Here is an 18,635-nt window from a genome sequence, read left to right as displayed (position 1 = left end):
TTTCTGCATAGGCAATTGATCCACTTTAATACAAATACATTCATTTAATATCAATACTTTGCAATGACGCTTAGATCACTGAACAGATAGTAATAGTTCACTTTTGTCCTATTTTTTTTCTTTTAGAAAATTCCACACACACAACTCCCAAGTAACATGCAGACTTGGATGTACCACAAAGATGCAACTTATATTTAACAAACCACTTGGTTAAGCAAATCATCCTATGAAGTTGTAGCAAGGAATGATTTATAATGATTGATTTGAAAGTTACTGCTAGGGCAGGATGAACAGTACATACGGTAGAGGTAGCAGAGTACAACAATAGTAAAATGTAGATTTTCACAGGAAGTGTTAAGAGACATACTGCGGGAGTATTGCTCAGGTGAGGTAGAAGACAAGAGGCATCCATAGGCCCTGAGCACTGGCACAGATATATACTGAAACAGAAATAGCGTCCAATGCAATCTATTGCTGCTTAAGACACCAGAATATCACAGAACATAACATCCAAGGGACAAAATAGAAATCCTGAGTAAATATAGTGACATGGCAGTAAATATGCCATTAGTGCACAGATGGCATTGGCACTGGAACGCACCTCAGAGCTAATTAGTATTACAGGCCAGAGAAAAAAAAAATCTATGTACACAAGTCACATATACAACACAGTTTACCAATGTGTAATATAGTGAATTCTGGCACTCAATGATCATTTGCAATATTTTCTGCACTTTAAACCGTTAACCTTTGTTCATCGCTGCCACAGACAGTCCAGTGAAACAACTAGACCGCAAGCAGTCGGGGGGACAAAGATACAGAAAAGCAAAGACAAACCCACCCAGACTCTGAGAGGGGCTCACAACAGGCAACGTCTAGTGGTTAGTGAGAGATTAAAGGGGACACAGCAAACAGAATGACAGAAGGGTACATGTATAGAGTAAGGGGGTCCTTGGTTAGCAAGACATATCAGAAAACATAACAAAGGATGGAGAGATTATTGGTACACAGTAAGTAAGAGAGAATATATCTCTAGATGAGAGTAAAGTTTAAGGTGATATGAAGCATTAGATAAAATAAGGAGCTACGTAAAATCATGAAATAAATAAAATACTGAGGGATTTCATAAAAGATCTTAAAACATATTGCGAAAGTGCAAAGGGGGAAAAGCCCAGCAGGCCAGGCCGGGGGGTGAAAGAGCAGGCGCTGGGTGTCAGGTCGGGGTCAGCGGAGCAGACGCAACAGAGCGGGCACGGGGGGCCAGACAGACATTAAAAGAGCGGGCACGGGGGGGCCAGACAGACGCAAAAGAGCGGGCACGGGGGGGGGCCAGACAGACATTAAAAGAGCGGGCACGGGGGGGGGGGCCAGACAGACATTAAAAGAGCGGGCACGGGGGGGGGGGCCAGACAGACATTAAAAGAGCGGGCACGGGGGGGGCCAGACAGACATTAAAAGAGCGGGCACGGGGGGGGGCCAGACAGACATTAAAAGAGCGGGCACGGGGGTGGGGGGGCCAGACAGACATTAAAAGAGCGGGCACGGGGGTGGGGGGGCCAGACAGACATTAAAAGAGCGGGCACGGGGGGGGGGGGGCCAGACAGACATTAAAAGAGCGGGCACGGGGGGGGGGGGGGCCAGACAGACATTAAAAGAGCGGGCACGGGGGGGGGGCCAGACAGACATTAAAAGAGCAGGCACGGGGGGCCAGACAGACATTAAAAGAGCGGGCACGGGGGGCCAGACAGACATTAAAAGAGCGGGCACGGGGGGCCAGACAGACATTAAAAGAGCGGGCACGGGGGGCCAGACAGACGCAAAAGAGCGGGCACGGGGGGCCAGACAGACGCAAAAGAGCGGGCACGGGGGGCCAGACAGACACAAAAGAGCGGGCACGGGGGGCCAGACAGACGCAAAAGAGAGGGCACGGGGGGCCAGACAGACGCAAAAGAGCGGGCACGGGGGGCCAGACAGACGCAAAAGAGCGGGCACGGGGGGCCAGACAGACGCAAAAGAGCGGGCACGGGGGGCCAGACAGACACAAAAGAGCGGGCACAGGGAGCCAGACAGACGCAAAAAAGCAGGCACAGGGGGCCAGACAGACGAGAAAGAGGGGGCACAGGGGGCCAGACAGACGAGAAAGAGGGGGCACAGGGGGCCAGACAGACGAGAAAGAGGGGGCACAGGGGGCCAGACAGACGAGAAAGAGGGGGCACAGGGGGCCAGACAGACGAGAAAGAGGGGGCACAGGGGGCCAGACAGACGAGAAAGAGGGGGCACAGGGGGCCAGACAGACGAGAAAGAGGGGGCACAGGGGACCAGACAGGTGAGAAATAGGGGGCACAGGGGGCCAGACAGGTGAGAAATAGGGGGGCACAGGGGGCCAGACAGACGAGAAAGAGGGGGCCAGGAAGACAGAGAGGGGCAACTAAACATTAAGGGAGTAACATACTGCTAGACACTATAGAACAGACAGAACACGCAGGATGCATGAGACAGTCACAGACAAGGGGAGACCGCTATACACAGGGTGTCAGACAGCTGTGCACACAGTGACCATGACAGATATAATTCCGTGTATTTGGCATTAGAATACGTACCGGGCGGACGTCCCGTACTCGGCCTCCCCTGACCGGGCCGTCTGGCTGCCCTCACTGCCGTCAGCCTCACACTCTCCCTGATCCTAACACCTCTGCGGCCATCACAGAGCTCGGCCCTGTCTCAGCGCCCCGCCCACAGCACGTCACCCTCTCCCTGCCCTATCCGGGCGCCTACTGCTGTGGGGGCGTGGCCCGTGTGCGTGACGTCACTCACACTGTTATAGTTAGTTATGATGTAGATTCTACGGATAGAATGATCTGTGGTTCTATAAATACCCGTATGTAGGCCATACTTATTTACATAATCATATTATTATTTACAAACCACTTAACAGGTCTTACAACTAGGAAGCAAATGGAGTATTAAATCAGAGATGATCACTAGCTGTAAACTCCTTGTTATAATCTAATGTCCATTTATTGTGTTTTTATTACGTTATCATACTTTATCCAAAATCCTTCAATGCTTGTAATTGATAATGTGTAGGAGATGTGTGTAAAACTCTCTGTGTATAACATACATATACAGTATATATGGAGATGATTATAATACAATAATTATTATACTGCATTTTCCTAACATTTTGTGGGAGATTCAATTAGCTGCAAAGAACGTTTTGAGACACTCTGCGGTGGAGGTTTGACAGAAATCTCCGCTCAATTTGCATTCACTTTCACTATTTGTACAAAGGGGCGCACGGAGCATTTTTAAGGGGAAGTTTCCGCTCCACAGGAAAAAAAAAAGCGAGAGAGCTGCGGCGCAGTTTAGGCAGCACTGTATACAGCACCGCCGCGGACGCTTCTTTGACAGCGCCGCGGCTGCTGTATAGTACAGTGCCGATCTATAGGGAACTTTTTTAGCGGAGGGGAGGGGTTTCTGGAGACCCAGAAACCCCCCCTGCGTGCACCACTGGTACAGGAGGTAGACAGCGCTTGATCTCACTTGTTTTCTTGCACTTTTAAAAAAAAGTATGTACTTTGGTCATACTTGCCTACTCTCCCGGAATTCCCGGGAGAGGAGGCTCCCGAATTTCTCCTGGAAGAGTAAACAAACCTCCCAGATTCATGAAATTCACGGCATTGCATGGGGGCGGGGATATGGTGACGCAACAACGTCACCATGCCCCCTCCTACCCCCTGTCACATGACGACCCCGGGGGAGAAGTTTTGAAAGTTGGCGTGTATGACTTTGGTCATGTCCAATGGTTATGTGCAAAACACTTGTGTAATGATCATACTCAGTGGTCATATAGGGGTAGATTCAATTGTCGGCAATGTGGTGCACTATCATCGTGCCATGCACATTGCTGGCAATTACTTTAGAAATCTCAGCTCATTTTCCTCATTTTCGTGTCTGATCTAAACATATAAAATACGATTCCTATATTGGTGAAATAGAAATAAAACCAGTACTTAATATTTCTAAAAAAAATTAGCCCTTATAAATCATAGGTTTGATTTGTTTCTATGGAGATAAAAAATTACAGTATATCAATTTACCAATGGAAAATAAATGCTGCATAATAATCACATTAATGCAGTGGTTCCAAACTTTTGCAGTTCGCAGCCCCCTTAGAGTCTCCATAATTCTTTCAAGGCACCCCTCCAAAATAATTACCGAGCACAGGGGCGCACTCAGGATTGTCAGGGGGGGGCCTGACCGAAAACCCCCCCCAAACAAAACAACACGTGAGAGAGCGCCCGCGCATGCGCAGCAGCTCCGTTTCGGCAGCACTGTAGTAGACAGCATACAGAATACAGCACCGCCACAGACGCTTCTTTGACAGCGCCGCGGCTGCTGTCTAGTACAGTGCCGCTATGGTGGGCACTTAGTTAGTGGAGGGGGGGTTTCTGGAGACCCAGAAACCCCCCTGCGTGCGCCACTGGAGCAGTCCCGTTTTATAAGTAGTCAAAAAAAACGTAATACGTATTTAGGTCAGGACAGAAATACTTATTTAGTTGTATGCAGAGATAATACACATAAATCCAAGGGAAAAGAATATTTTTATATTTGACCCTCTGCATCCACACACTCGGTGCCCTCTGCATCCACACACTCTGTGCCCCCTGCATCCACACACTCTGTGCCCCCTTCATCCACACACTCTGTGCCCTCTGCATCCACACACTCTGTGCCCCTGCATCCACTCACTCTGTCCCCTCAGCATCCTCGCTCTACCCTCACTTTGCTCCCTCTGCATCCTCTGCCCGCTTTGCCCCCTCTGCATCCTCGCTCTGCCCCCTCTGCATCCTTGCTCTGCCCCCTCTGCATCCTCACGCTGCCCCCTCTGCATCCTCGCTCTACCTCCTCCTTCATTCTTTCGCCCCTCCATTGCTGTTTCCTATCACCATTCCCCTCCGTTTCTTTACTTACCATACTTGACCTTCTTTCTTCTATTTCTTCTGTCTTTTCTTCTGTTTTCTCACCAATACGGCGGCGCCCGGGACTCAGTATCCTCTCTCCTGCTGCTTGTCACTGAATGTCGGGTGTGATGACGTCACACCTGACATTCAGTGAGAAGCGAGGAGGGAGGAGGATGCTGGGTCCCGGACGCCCCCAGATTGGTAAGTTTTTTTGTTTTTTCTCTTCCTGGCCATGGGACCCCTGTGACAGTGCCGCGGCACCCCTGGGAGCCGCGATGCACACTTTGGGAACCGTGGCATTAATGGTTAACATATGTCAGGGAAAAAAAGATTACCTTGGTCCAGCAGATACCCAAGCATTTAAAGATCTGTTTTCTGTCTACCAGTTACGCAACATTGCTTGCATTCAGCCCTTCCTCTCCCAGGATGCCACCAAATCTCTCATCCACTACCTGATCATCTCTCGGGTGGATTACTATAACCTTCTCCTCACTGACCTTCAGCACTCTCATCTCATTCCTCTTCCTTCTTTACTTAATACCGCTACCAGACTCATCTTCCTTTCTCGCCGCTCCACATGTGTCTCTCCACTCTACCATGCCCTTCACTGGCTCCCCTTCCCCAAAAGAATCTTTTTCAAGCTCCTCACCCTCACATACAAGGCCCTCACCAACTCCACTGCTCCCTACATCTCCAACCTTCTCTCTATTCGCACTCCTTGCCGCCCTCTGCGATCGGTCAACGATCGTCGCCTCTCCTGGCCTCTGATCACCTCTTCCCACTAACATATTCAAGACTTCTCCTGTGCTGCCCCCCTTCATTGGAACGATCTCCCTCGTGCTATGAGAACCTACCCCCAATCTAAGCAGTTTCAAACGGGCATTAAAAACCCACCTCTTCCTAAAAGCCTTTCAGTTATCTGCCTAACTAGCCACTTGGCTACTTCTCCCTTTCTCCCCTTCCTCCGTCTTGCTCCGTTCGACCCTGTTCCCTTTTCACTTTCCCTATGTCTTCAGTTTATCCGCCTTTCCCCTTAGATTGTAAGCTCCTCTGAGCAGAGTCCTCTCTCCTCCTGTTTCCACCACTTTCAACTCTGCTCTACAGCTACTCTTCCCACCTCCTTCTTTAGCCTCCTGCCCACTGACTCTGCTCCTGCTTTTCACTGCTCCTTTTCTAAAGCTGTTGCTGCACCCACACTCCTGGGCACACCAGGTATCCTGCTGTGCTGACTTTCCCTCACCCTCACCCTCAACCTTTCTTTAGCTGTGCTCTGAGTTTCCTGAGTTATTGTGCTGCTCGTTTATTGTACTGTACTGTCATACCCTGTACTGTCCTATTGTTTGTTCCCGTGGGGCGCTGGGGACACTTTGTGGCATCTTACAAATATAAATGAATAATAATAATTGTTACATATATCTGGTAGGAGTACCCATACTTTACACAAGTTTGTTTTTATTCTGGATTTTTAAGATACATTTTTTTGTTACAATAAAGTGTTTTGTTCAATTTTCCCATACTACACTAGATTCTTTAATGTTTTTTTGTTTTTTTTTAAATTACCAAATAGCTGGGCCAGTCAGCAAAGGGTTGCAAAAAAAAAAAACCCCTCCCCCCCCCAAGGAAAAACCAGTGCCATGCTGAGAGCACTGGGTCTATTGCCCCAGCTCTGGGCAGTGGGTGTGGGTCAATAAGTAAATTTAAAGTTATAATAACTAATTTTTCCATGGCGTTCTACTGAACACAGAATTCAACAGCCTCATTAAAGTGTCTGGGTATGCTGGTGCTTGATAGCACATGTTGAACTAGATGTCCCATAACCTCCACACATCCCTCTTTAATCAGTTTATTTCCTTACCTAACATAATGTAATGCCTGCCGAAGATCTGAGTATGCGGCATGCTGGCATCCTCAGACCTTCGGAAGGCATTATATGGGTACAAAAAATAAAAAAAAACACGATTGGACAACTGATTGGACAATTGTTGTTTTAAAGGCGCTATTTTGTTTGAGATAGAGACCAGTGAAACCAATAATCCCATTCAGTTATTGTGATTGCCATTTTATTATTGTTTACAATCTGCATTATTTACACCCTGTTTACAACTTTTTCACAATTGTCTGTTGTCAATTTCCTTTGATCCCAAATCCACCAATCAGAGGCAGAACTAGTGAGCAGGGAGGTGGGAAACTGAGCCCCCTAACTTTCTGCATCTGCCATGCAGCGGGCCCCATTATCTCCATTGGCCCCGTTGCACTGCATCTGCCACACCAATGGTAGTTCAGCCCCTGCCACATAGCCGGATTAAGGGGGGGGCACAGGGGGCACGTGCTCCGGGCCCCCCTCTCTCCGAGGCCCCCCGCCTCTGCGCGCATAACCTCTACTGATTTTTTTTTTTTCTTAATGGCGGCGGCGGCGGGGGGCCCTCGGAGAGAGGGGGAGGGTTGTGGTCGGGTTCGGGGCTCCCTACGTTGGTGGGGGGAGCAGGATAGTGAAAAAAAAAATATATATAGATACTACTCACCTCATCGCAGCGCCGGTGTCCCTCCTCCCTGCACTGTTAACACTGAATGACAGGCGTGACGTCATCAAGTTACGCCTGTCATTCAGTGAGGAGCAGCGCGGAGAGGGCCAGGAAAGAAACAGGAAGACAGAAGAGAAGAAAGAAGCTACAAGAAAGGTAAGTAAAAAAAAAAAAAGGGAATAACGAAGAAAGGGACACTATGTAGGAAAAAGGGGGAGAAGAAAGGGACACAATGTAGGAAAAAGGGGGCGAAGAAAGGGACTCTATGTAGCAAAAAAGGGGAGAAGAAAGGGACACTATGGAGGAAAAAGGGGGAGAAGAAAGGGACACTATGTAGGAAAAAGGGGGAGAAGAAAGGGTCACTATGTAGGAAAAAGGGGGAGAAGAAAGGGACAGTATGGAGGAAAAAGGGGGAGAAGAAAGGGACACTATGTAGGAAAAAGGGGGAGAAGAAAGGACACTATGGAGGAAAAAGGGGGAGAAGAAAGGGACAGTATGGAGGAAAAAGGGTGAGAAGAAAGGGACAGTATGGAGGAAAAAGGGGGAGAAGAAAGGGACACTATGTAGGAAAAAGGGGGAGAAGAAAGGGTCACTATGTAGGAAAAAGGGGGAGAAGAAAGGGACACTATGTAGGAAAAAGGGGGAGACGAAAGGCACACTATGTAGGAAAAAAGGAGACGAAAGGCACAGTATGTAGGAAAAAGGGGGAGAAGAAAGGGACACTATGTAGGAAAAAGGGGGAGGAGAAAGGGACACTTTGTAGGAAAAAGGGGGAGGAGAAAGGCACACTATGTAGGAAAAAAGGAGACGAAAGGCACACTATGTAGGAAAAAGGGGGAGAAGAGAGGCACAGTAAGGAAAAAGGGGGAGAAGAAAGGGACACTATGTAGCAAAAAGGGGGAGAAGAAAGGGACACTATGGAGGAAAAAGGGGGAGAAGAAAGGGACAGTATGGAGGAAAAAGGGGGAGAAGAAAGGGACACTATGTAGGAAAAAGGGGGAGAAGAAAGGGACACTATGTAGGAAAAAGGGGGAGAAGAAAGGGACACTTTGTAGGAAAAAGGGGGAGGAGAAAGGGACACTATGGAGGAAAAAGGGGGAGGAGAAAGGGACACTTTGTAGGAAAAAAGGAGAAGAAAGGGACACTATGTAGGAAAAAAGGAGACGAAAGGCACAGTATGTAGGAAAAAGGGGGAGAAGAAAGGGACACTATGTAGGAAAAAGGGGGAGAAGAAAGGGACACTTTGTAGGAAAAAGGGGGAGGAGAAAGGGACACTATGTAGGAAAAAGGGGGAGGAGAAAGGCACACTATGTAGGAAAAAAGGAGACGAAAGGCACACTATGTAGGAAAAAGGGGGAGAAGAGAGGCACACAATGGAGGAAAAAGGGGAAGAAGAGAGGCACAGTAAGGAAAAAGGGGGAGAAAAGAGGCACAGTAAGGAAAAAAGGGGAGAAGAGAAGCATAATAAGGTAAAAAGGGGGATAAGAGAGGCACAGTAAGGAAAAAAGGGGGAGATGAGAAGCACAGTAAGGAAAAAAGGGGGAGAAGAGAGGCACAGTAAGGTAAAAAGGGGGAGAAGAGAGGCACAATAGTGGGGATAATTAATTAATTTAAGATGGGGTGGTTTGGGCGCTACTGAATGTGGGGGGGAGAATGAGGTCCCTTTATTAAAATGTGCCTATGAATTATTTAATGGCAGTGACGTTTGCGGGAAATAGGTATATTTCTGAAATGTAAATACTATTAATTTATTGCTGGGGCTGTTTGTAGGGAGAGGAAATAGGTTTATTTATTAAATGTGAATACTATTATTTTAATGTTGGGGCTGGAGGAAAGCCTAATTATTAATCATGGGTGGTACTGATTTAACGCCGGGGGTGGCTGTAATTTTCTAAATGTACCCATTTTTTTTTCCCAAGTAGGGCCCCTAACATTCCAGGATCCAGACAAGCCGCAACTAAAGAAACCTGCAGCACAGGTGGTGAAAGTGAGAAGAACAGGTAGGAGAGAGCAGCAAAGTCTGTGAAATGTTGTGATTCTAGTGGGACAATCCCAATTTTTGGTGACCGTTCAATGGTGTATACAACAATGCAGGTTTTTTGTCTGTAGGAGGGTGGCCTGGCCATGCCCAATAATGCTTTATCAATGGTATTTTAATTTGCGGTATCATTGCTAGTTTTAATGTGCATTATAAATTTTATTTTTAAAGTTCGGTATCATTGCTAGTTTTAGCGTGCGGTATCATTGCTAGTTTTAGTGTACGTTATCAATGGTATTTTTAATGTATGATATCATTGCTAGTTTTAATGTGTGGTGTCAATACCCATTTTAAATGTAAATTTAAAGTTATAATAACTAATTTTTCCATGGCGTTCTACTGAACACAGAATTCAACAGCCTCATTAAAGTGTCTGGGTATGCTGGTGCTTGATAGCACATGTTGAACTAGATGTCCCATAACCTCCACACATCCCTCTTTAATCAGTTTATTTCCTTACCTAACATAATGTAATGCCTGCCGAAGATCTGAGTATGCGGCATGCTGGCATCCTCAGACCTTCGGAAGGCATTATATGGGTACAAAAAATAAAAAAAAACACGATTGGACAACTGATTGGACAATTGTTGTTTTAAAGGCGCTATTTTGTTTGAGATAGAGACCAGTGAAACCAATAATCCCATTCAGTTATTGTGATTGCCATTTTATTATTGTTTACAATCTGCATTATTTACACCCTGTTTACAACTTTTTCACAATTGTCTGTTGTCAATTTCCTTTGATCCCAAATCCACCAATCAGAGGCAGAACTAGTGAGCAGGGAGGTGGGAAACTGAGCCCCCTAACTTTCTGCATCTGCCATGCAGCGGGCCCCATTATCTCCATTGGCCCCGTTGCACTGCATCTGCCACACCAATGGTAGTTCAGCCCCTGCCACATAGCCGGATTAAGGGGGGGGGCACAGGGGGCACGTGCTCCGGGCCCCCCTCTCTCCGAGGCCCCCCGCCGCTGCGCGCATAACCTCTACTGATTTTTTTTTTTTCTTAATGGCGGCGGCGGCGGGGGGCCCTCGGAGAGAGGGGGAGGGTTGTGGTCGGGTTCGGGGCTCCCTACGTTGGTGGGGGGAGCAGGATAGTGAAAAAAAATATATATATAGATACTACTCACCTCATCGCAGCGCCGGTGTCCCTCCTCCCTGCACTGTTAACACTGAATGACAGGCGTGACGTCATCAAGTTACGCCTGTCATTCAGTGAGGAGCAGCGCGGAGAGGGCCAGGAAAGAAACAGGAAGACAGAAGAGAAGAAAGAAGCTACAAGAAAGGTAAGTAAAAAAAAAAAAAGGGAATAACGAAGAAAGGGACACTATGTAGGAAAAAGGGGGAGAAGAAAGGGACACAATGTAGGAAAAAGGGGGCGAAGAAAGGGACTCTATGTAGCAAAAAAGGGGAGAAGAAAGGGACACTATGGAGGAAAAAGGGGGAGAAGAAAGGGACACTATGTAGGAAAAAGGGGGAGAAGAAAGGGTCACTATGTAGGAAAAAGGGGGAGAAGAAAGGGACAGTATGGAGGAAAAAGGGGGAGAAGAAAGGGACACTATGTAGGAAAAAGGGGGAGAAGAAAGGACACTATGGAGGAAAAAGGGGGAGAAGAAAGGGACAGTATGGAGGAAAAAGGGGGAGAAGAAAGGGACAGTATGGAGGAAAAAGGGGGAGAAGAAAGGGACACTATGTAGGAAAAAGGGGGAGAAGAAAGGGTCACTATGTAGGAAAAAGGGGGAGAAGAAAGGGACACTATGTAGGAAAAAGGGGGAGAAGAAAGGGACACTATGTAGGAAAAAGGGGGAGAAGAAAGGGACACTATGTAGGAAAAAGGGGGAGAAGAAAGGGACACTTTGTAGGAAAAAGGGGGAGGAGAAAGGGACACTATAGAGGAAAAAGGGGGAGGAGAAAGGGACACTTTGTAGGAAAAAAGGGGAGGAGAAAGGGACACTATGTAGGAAAAAGGGGGAGAAGAGAGGCACACAATGGAGGAAAAAGGGGAAGAAGAGAGGCACAGTAAGGAAAAAGGGGGAGAAAAGAGGCACAGTAAGGAAAAAAGGGGAGAAGAGAAGCATAATAAGGTAAAAAAGGGGATAAGAGAGGCACAGTAAGGAAAAAAGGGGGAGAAGAGAAGCACAGTAAGGAAAAAAGGGGGAGAAGAGAAGCACAGTAAGGAAAAAAGGGGGAGAAGAGAGGCACAGTAAGGTAAAAAGGGGGAGAAGAGAGGCACAATAGTGGGGATAATTAATTAATTTAAGATGGGGTGGTTTGGGCGCTACTGAATGTGGGGGGGAGAATGAGGTCCCTTTATTAAAATGTGCCTATGAATTATTTAATGGCAGTGACGTTTGCGAGAAATAGGTATATTTCTGAAATGTAAATACTATTAATTTATTGCTGGGGCTGTTTGTAGGGAGGGAAATAGGTTTATTTATTAAATGTGAATACTATTATTTTAATGTTGGGGCTGGAGGAAAGCCTAATTATTAATCATGGGTGGTACTGATTTAACGCCGGGGGTGGCTGTAATTTTCTAAATGTACCCATTTTTTTTTCCCAAGTAGGGCCCCTAACATTCCAGGATCCAGACAAGCCGCAACTAAAGAAACCTGCAGCACAGGTGGTGAAAGTGAGAAGAACAGGTAGGAGAGAGCAGCAAAGTCTGTGAAATGTTGTGATTCTAGTGGGACAATCCCAATTTTTGGTGACCGTTCAATGGTGTATACAACAATGCAGGTTTTTTGTCTGTAGGAGGGTGGCCTGGCCATGCCCAATAATGCTTTATCAATGGTATTTTAATTTGCGGTATCATTGCTAGTTTTAATGTGCATTATAAATTTTATTTTTAAAGTTCGGTATCATTGCTAGTTTTAGCGTGCGGTATCATTGCTAGTTTTAGTGTACGTTATCAATGGTATTTTTAATGTATGATATCATTGCTAGTTTTAATGTGTGGTGTCAATACCCATTTTAATGTGGTGTTTTGATGATTGTTTTAATGTACAGTATTTTAGTTTGTGGAAGCAATGATTTTTCTTATGCAGACAACCTAAGCGAGCCATCTGGGAGAGCTGTAAGTGTCATACTGTGTGGGCTGTAGGTTATGTAATGCAGGATGTGTCACTATGCCCTTAATTTTAGATCTTAGGGGCCCCCCTGTCTTAAGTGCCCCGGGCCCCCCGAAGCCTTAATCCAGCTCTGCCCTACCACCAATACCCTTATCTCCCTTTAATAACTGTGCCATGGTGATTTTTATGAAGTGTTGCCTGTGTGTGTGGTTCTATACGTAAGCTTGGTGACAGGTACAATGAGTATCCTGAGTCAACCCCTGGTAGGAGAATCCCTTCTGCATCCTTCAAGCGACAGCGAAGATTCAGGTGGAGGCATTGTCCCAGGGATGCAAACAATTATTTAAAACCTGAGTCTGTCCCTGGAAAATATACAGAGTTGACAATTATGCCTGAATGTACTGCACAGTGTTCTATTGAATGTATCACAACCATGAACAGGTGGCTTGGAACTGCATATATATCAGATAATAGCCCAGTTACACAGAAAAACCCTAATGCCTACCAAGATGTATGCATGGATGGCTATTCAATGTGAATGCAAATTCACTGATTGTGCTCTGGTTATTAATTATTATTATCATTATTATCCTTTATTTATAAGGCGCCACAAGATTACCGTACACAATACAAACAATAGACCATATAATGAAAACAGTACAGAACAATAAAGGAGTAATACTATGACTTCAGAGGCTCCAGGCATCGCAGGCATCGCAGTTAAAGTGAAGTTGGAGCAGAAGAGTAGGTAGAAAGAAGGCAGGGAAGAGGGCCCTGCTCGTAAGAGCTTACATCCTAAGGGGAGGGCAAACAGATGGCTGGCACAAAGGGAGTCAGAGGAGGGGAACAAGCGCAGGAGTCGCAAGGTGATGAAAGGAGCGAGGACATGAGAGCGAGTATGGAGAGAGGGGAAAGGTGATGAGAACGAGCATGAAGGGTTAGGTGAAAGGCTGGTAGGCTTTGAGGAAGAGATGATTTTTAAGTGCTCGTTTGAAGGAACACAAATTAGGGGACAATCTGATGGAGCGTGGGAGGTTGTTCCAGTGCAGGGGGCAGCTCAAGTGAAGTCTTATATTCTGGAATGGAATGAGGTGATCAGAGTGGAGGAGAGGCGGCGGTCATTGGTCGATCACAGGGAACGGGCAGGAGTGTGAATGCAGAGGAGATTGGAGAAATAAGGGGCAGTAGAGTGGGAGAGGGACTTGTAGGTGAGGATAAGAGGTTTAAAAAGTATTCTGTAGGGGAAGGGGAGCCAGTGTAAGGCAAAGCAGAGTGGGGAGGCAGAAGAGAAGCGTAGAGAAAGGAAGATAAGTCTCGCAACCGCATTGAGTACAGAACAAAGAGGGGCCGAGATGGGAATGAGGGAGGCCGGTGATAAGAAGGTTGCAGTAATCTAGTTTGGAATTGATGAGTGCATGGACAATGGTTTTGGTTGCATCCTGAGATAGGAAGGGCCAGATGTGGGCAGTGTTGCGTAGTTGGAAGCGACAGGATTGGGTAAGGGATTGAATGTGGGGAGGGGGGCAAAAGAGAGGGAGGAGTCAAGGGTGACGCTCAGGCAGCAGAGTTGGGAGACAGAAGAGATGGTGGTGTTGTTAACAGTGATGGAGAGATCTAGGTGGGAGGAGGATCTAGATCAGTGTTGGCTAACCTGTGACACTCCAGGTGTTGTGAAACTACAAGTACCAGCATGCTTTGCCAATATATATAGCAGCTTTTTGCTGGAAGGGTATGCTGGGACTTGTAATTTCACAACACCTGGAGTGTCACAGGTTAGCCAACACTGATCTAGATGAAGGGAAAACTATGAGTTTGGTTTTTGCAATGTTAATTTAAGAAAGCGTGATAGATCAAAAAACATTTCCTACTGCACTTGCATATACAGGGGTAGATTTATTAAACCTAAAAAGGAAAAGTAGAGGTGTTGTCCATAGCAACACCTCCACTTTGTGGTGCCTTATAAATAAAAGATAATAATAATAATAATAATAATAATAATAATAATAGCGACCAATCAGATTCTAGCTATCATTTTTTAGAATGTACTAGACAAGTGATAGTTAGAATCTGATTGGTTGCTATGGGCAACGCTCCACTTTTCCTTTTTAGGGAGTTTAAGAAATCTACCCCACAGTGTTTCAGTCACAGGGAGCAAAAAAAATGGGTGGTAATCCTATTAAGTTGAAACAAGGGTGAATCCAGATCCAAGGTCGCTCTAAATCTGTGGAGTATAAATACCCACCCCTTTTACCCTAATACTCAGTTTTCTGCTTCATCCGATTGATAATTGCATATCTGTATAATAATGTCCATAAAACTGTATTTTCTCTGATAAAAAAATTTGACAAATTTAAATTCTAAAACATTGTTTTTATGCACACACATTTCCTAAATAAAAGGCAGTTACTTGAGCATTCCTTCAATAACAAAAATTAACAATTGAATTAATGCTCACAACATCCTTATCATGGTCATACATTGTAACTAGTAAACCAGTCAGAACAATGTTTATCTGTCCTATTCTGGATTCATACCGCACACTTGTGGTGGAGTGACGTGACAAGATTGACTAGACAAGAGCAGAATCTGCAGATTCACCTTAAAGCCCAATCTAACCCAATTCCCCACATTGTCTGTATTAAACTTAACAAACTGTATGATAACAATCATAGCATTCCAGTTAGCCTACGAAGGGAAAATTGTGGTGATGTAGTCACTATCAGCTGAGCCCACCGGGAAGGAGATCTGGAGGAGGGTGGAGGTGGGGGGTGACTGCTGATGTAACTTGTAAAAAAAAGGCATTTGTTTGTTCCTACCCAAATTCTGCTTGTGATTTGCTCTGATTCACTATGCCCTCTTTCTACTAGTCTTCTATAATCTGTGTGGGAGCAGCAGGCAGCTGAGTGACAGCTAGGGAGGGTGCATCAAAATTAAAAGGTAGGGTTTTGTTTCTATGTGTTGAAGTGTGATTCATTTGATAGTTTCCTTTTGTTAGTTTTTCTTTTTTAGATAAACGTGTTTTATTTTTAAGAGGTTTGAGGAGTAGGCTGAACAGGAGCCACCTTGGTCCTCCACCAAATGCTCCCCCAGCCTCAGCTAACAGTGACCGCAGAGAAGCAGGTCAGGCGGTTGGACAGCCAGAACCTTCTGCTGACCCCACCAGTAGCAGCTCTAGTAAAGCATCGGCAGTGGTACTACCTGTGGCTGCTGAGAGAATCCGTTCTTACAGCAGTCATCATTGCTTCCACTTCCTAGATATGGAAAGTTTGAAGGTCGATAGCTTTGCAAAACTGGGGCAGTGTGGAGACTTCTGCGTTGGTCTTCCTAGTTACGATGGACCAATTCTCATTATGTTGCAAGCATTGCAAACATTGTCTGTGGCTGACGTGGATGCGGTCGTGGCTGCAGATCTCACCCATACTGTGTCATCTGTCGGACAGCTCTGGCAGCACAAGCCTGATTGGCAGTGCTCCTGCAGTAGACACTCTGGGTCTGAGTCATTAAGGAGAGCAAGGCAAAAAAGGAGTAAATTTGCACCTTGACAAAACCGAGTTGGGTATCTCCTCCAGCGTCCCGGGACGTCATTTTCGGTTCCCTTCGTCCCGACCGTTGCCATGGAGATGGTCAGGATGCTTTCTAATACAGCTCCACGTCCCGGCAATGTTGACAGCCGGACGCGAGCGCAGAATAAAAGAAACAGCCTGCGGGCTAATTAATTACTATTGAATTAATTAGGCAGGTCCTGGGGATAGCTTCAGGGTTAAGCCCTGATTGGCTCCCTTCAATATTTAAGGCAGGGAGGGCTTAGCCTCCCTGCCGGTTATAGCATTCTGTTACCAGTTTGCTGACCTGCTCCTGTGTTGTGTTTGGTGAAAACCTTTGGATTGACTTCTGTGTATGATCTCTATATGTAGAGAAAAGAGAGTGTATGATCTCTGCCTGTTTCCTAGATCCTGATACCTGCTAGTTGCCCTGACCTTCTGCCTGTTACCTGGACTTTGAACCATCGCTTGTGGCCCTGACCTTCTGCCTGTACCTGGACTTGAATCATCGCTTGTTGCCCTGACCTTCTGCCTGTTAACCGGATTTGCATCGTTGCCTGTGGCCCTGACCCTGCTTTTATCTGACAGTCCGCCTGTGCTCTGTTAGCCCAGTCAGACATTACCATCTGTGTTCCAGTCCGCAGACCTCTGGCCTGTCCCTACTCTGTGTATTACCTCCCACTCCTGAGTGCTGCTGTGTGATCATAAACTTGTACTACACTGAGTATAAGACCTGGGGGCATCCGAGTACCTGTGAGCATAACCAGTCTCTACGGGAAAGGCAGCTGCTATAGGTGAAGACCTCTTCCGCAAGTTCTACAAGTTTATGACGCACTGGTGGTCCTAACAATAACAACAAAATAATGCCAATGGTACTAACTTTGAGGAAATGCTGGCAGTTTGACGTCACTTACAATGGAGACATGGAGATTTTAGTTTTTAAATCGGCAATGCCGCTTTCGTTTTAAAGCGGCTAATCTTAACCCTAAGCCTAACCCTAACACTAAACCTGACCCTAACCCTAACCCTAATCCTAAAAGTAACCCTAACTTTAATACTCTGATTACTTTATGTAGACGGCGGGTCCTGGCATTGCCGCTTTAAAAACGAGTGTCTCCATTTTAAGTGATGCCATTTTAAAATGCCTGCATTTCCTTCTTTCGGACTGTATAGAAGCCGTCACTACGTCCTATCGGAGATGTGGTTTGTCTTCATAATAGTAAGTCTACCTTTTATATATTTCGGAATTAGTACCATTGGCATTATTTTGTCGTTATACTGGTTGTGAACCCTTTTATCTTAATATCTCTCTAATAAATTCTGTGAATTCCCACTCATATATACAGTAGTCCCAATATTTTATGGTAATAAAATATTCCATTCGAAGATGTTTAATGTAATGAATATGGGTTACGGATACCTTCAGTGTTTTTTACAGGGATTAAAACCACTTTAACTTATGTGAATCCCTGTCTTTAAAGACTGCTGAACATATTTCATGCTAATTATTTGATATTAGTTATATTTATCAGATAACCATAGTTACGAGAGAGGTACCTCTTAGTTGTAGGATAATAGATAGAAGAGAATATATATTTATGATAGTATAGGTATTATTTATCAATTATATACTTGTTTGTTTATATAATTGTTTGTTTAAACTACAAATTATATTTTTGATTCAAAATACTAGAAAATTCTTTTAGAAACTCATAGCTCACCAATAAATGTGCCAGTGTGGCTTCTAGGGATAATTTCCATGTGATATTACTTATTTGTGTGCCTTTGGTGCAGTGAAGAGTGGTGGAGGGTTCCTTGGGCTTCCTCTGGAATTGCTACAACCAGGACACTACCCAAAGAAGACCCTGCGGTAACCAGACTGAGGTGGAGGCACTGTGCAATCTGGAGTACAAGGTACTGAATTCATTTGCAGACCGCACACACAAATTCATATATACACCGTAACTGGGAAAAGGGATGTTATATACAAATTGTGGATCTGCCAGAAACCCTGAAATGTCCCTGCAGAAATTTATCACCTCTATACTTTCATCCATGCTGAATGTAGCAGATAAGTGCAAAGGTTTGATCATGGAAAGATCACATTGCGTAGGCCCCGGAATAATATATAGAATAGATCACATGTGGTGATATTTCACTGTCTAAATTTTATTTACAAGGAGACTCTATGGTTGGCCTCATAGAAGCAAGGTGATCTGGTCTTGGAAGGCAAGAAATGATTCTTATTCCAGGATTATTTGGCCAAAGTTACGAGGACTCGTAAAGAATTCTCTATGATTTATGCACGCTTGATTAGAGATGGACAAAAATTTGCTCTCTTATGACCAGCACGCTTGGTGTTATTTGATAGCAAAAATTATAAGGACTTCAACACAGTAGAGGATGCTAAAGTCTTACTTCAGGAGGGTGATTACCACTTCATTTTGATTTTTGATCATGTATGTTTTCTTCCATATTTGTTATATTTTTCTGTTTCTGT

At 45.4% G+C, this 18,635-nt stretch overlaps 1 protein-coding gene across 2 annotated transcripts in view; it reads right to left on the bottom strand.

Annotated features, from left to right (window-relative positions):
- Positions 1–2,745, bottom strand: part of WWP1 (WW domain containing E3 ubiquitin protein ligase 1) — a 93,404-nt gene extending 90,659 nt beyond the window's left edge. For both annotated transcript variants that reach the window (XM_075213746.1, XM_075213749.1), the window contains exon 1: positions 2,601–2,745. The gene's annotated coding sequence lies outside the window, so the exon portion shown is untranslated. The remainder of the gene's footprint in view (positions 1–2,600) is intronic.
- Positions 2,746–18,635: the final 15,890 nt, after the last annotated feature.

This window comes from Mixophyes fleayi, chromosome 5 (assembly GCF_038048845.1).
Source record: "Mixophyes fleayi isolate aMixFle1 chromosome 5, aMixFle1.hap1, whole genome shotgun sequence".
Classification (NCBI taxonomy): domain Eukaryota; kingdom Metazoa; phylum Chordata; class Amphibia; order Anura; family Limnodynastidae; genus Mixophyes; species Mixophyes fleayi.
The sequence above is the reverse complement of the archived record's forward strand: the minus strand, read 5'-3'. Positions and strand labels throughout refer to the sequence as shown.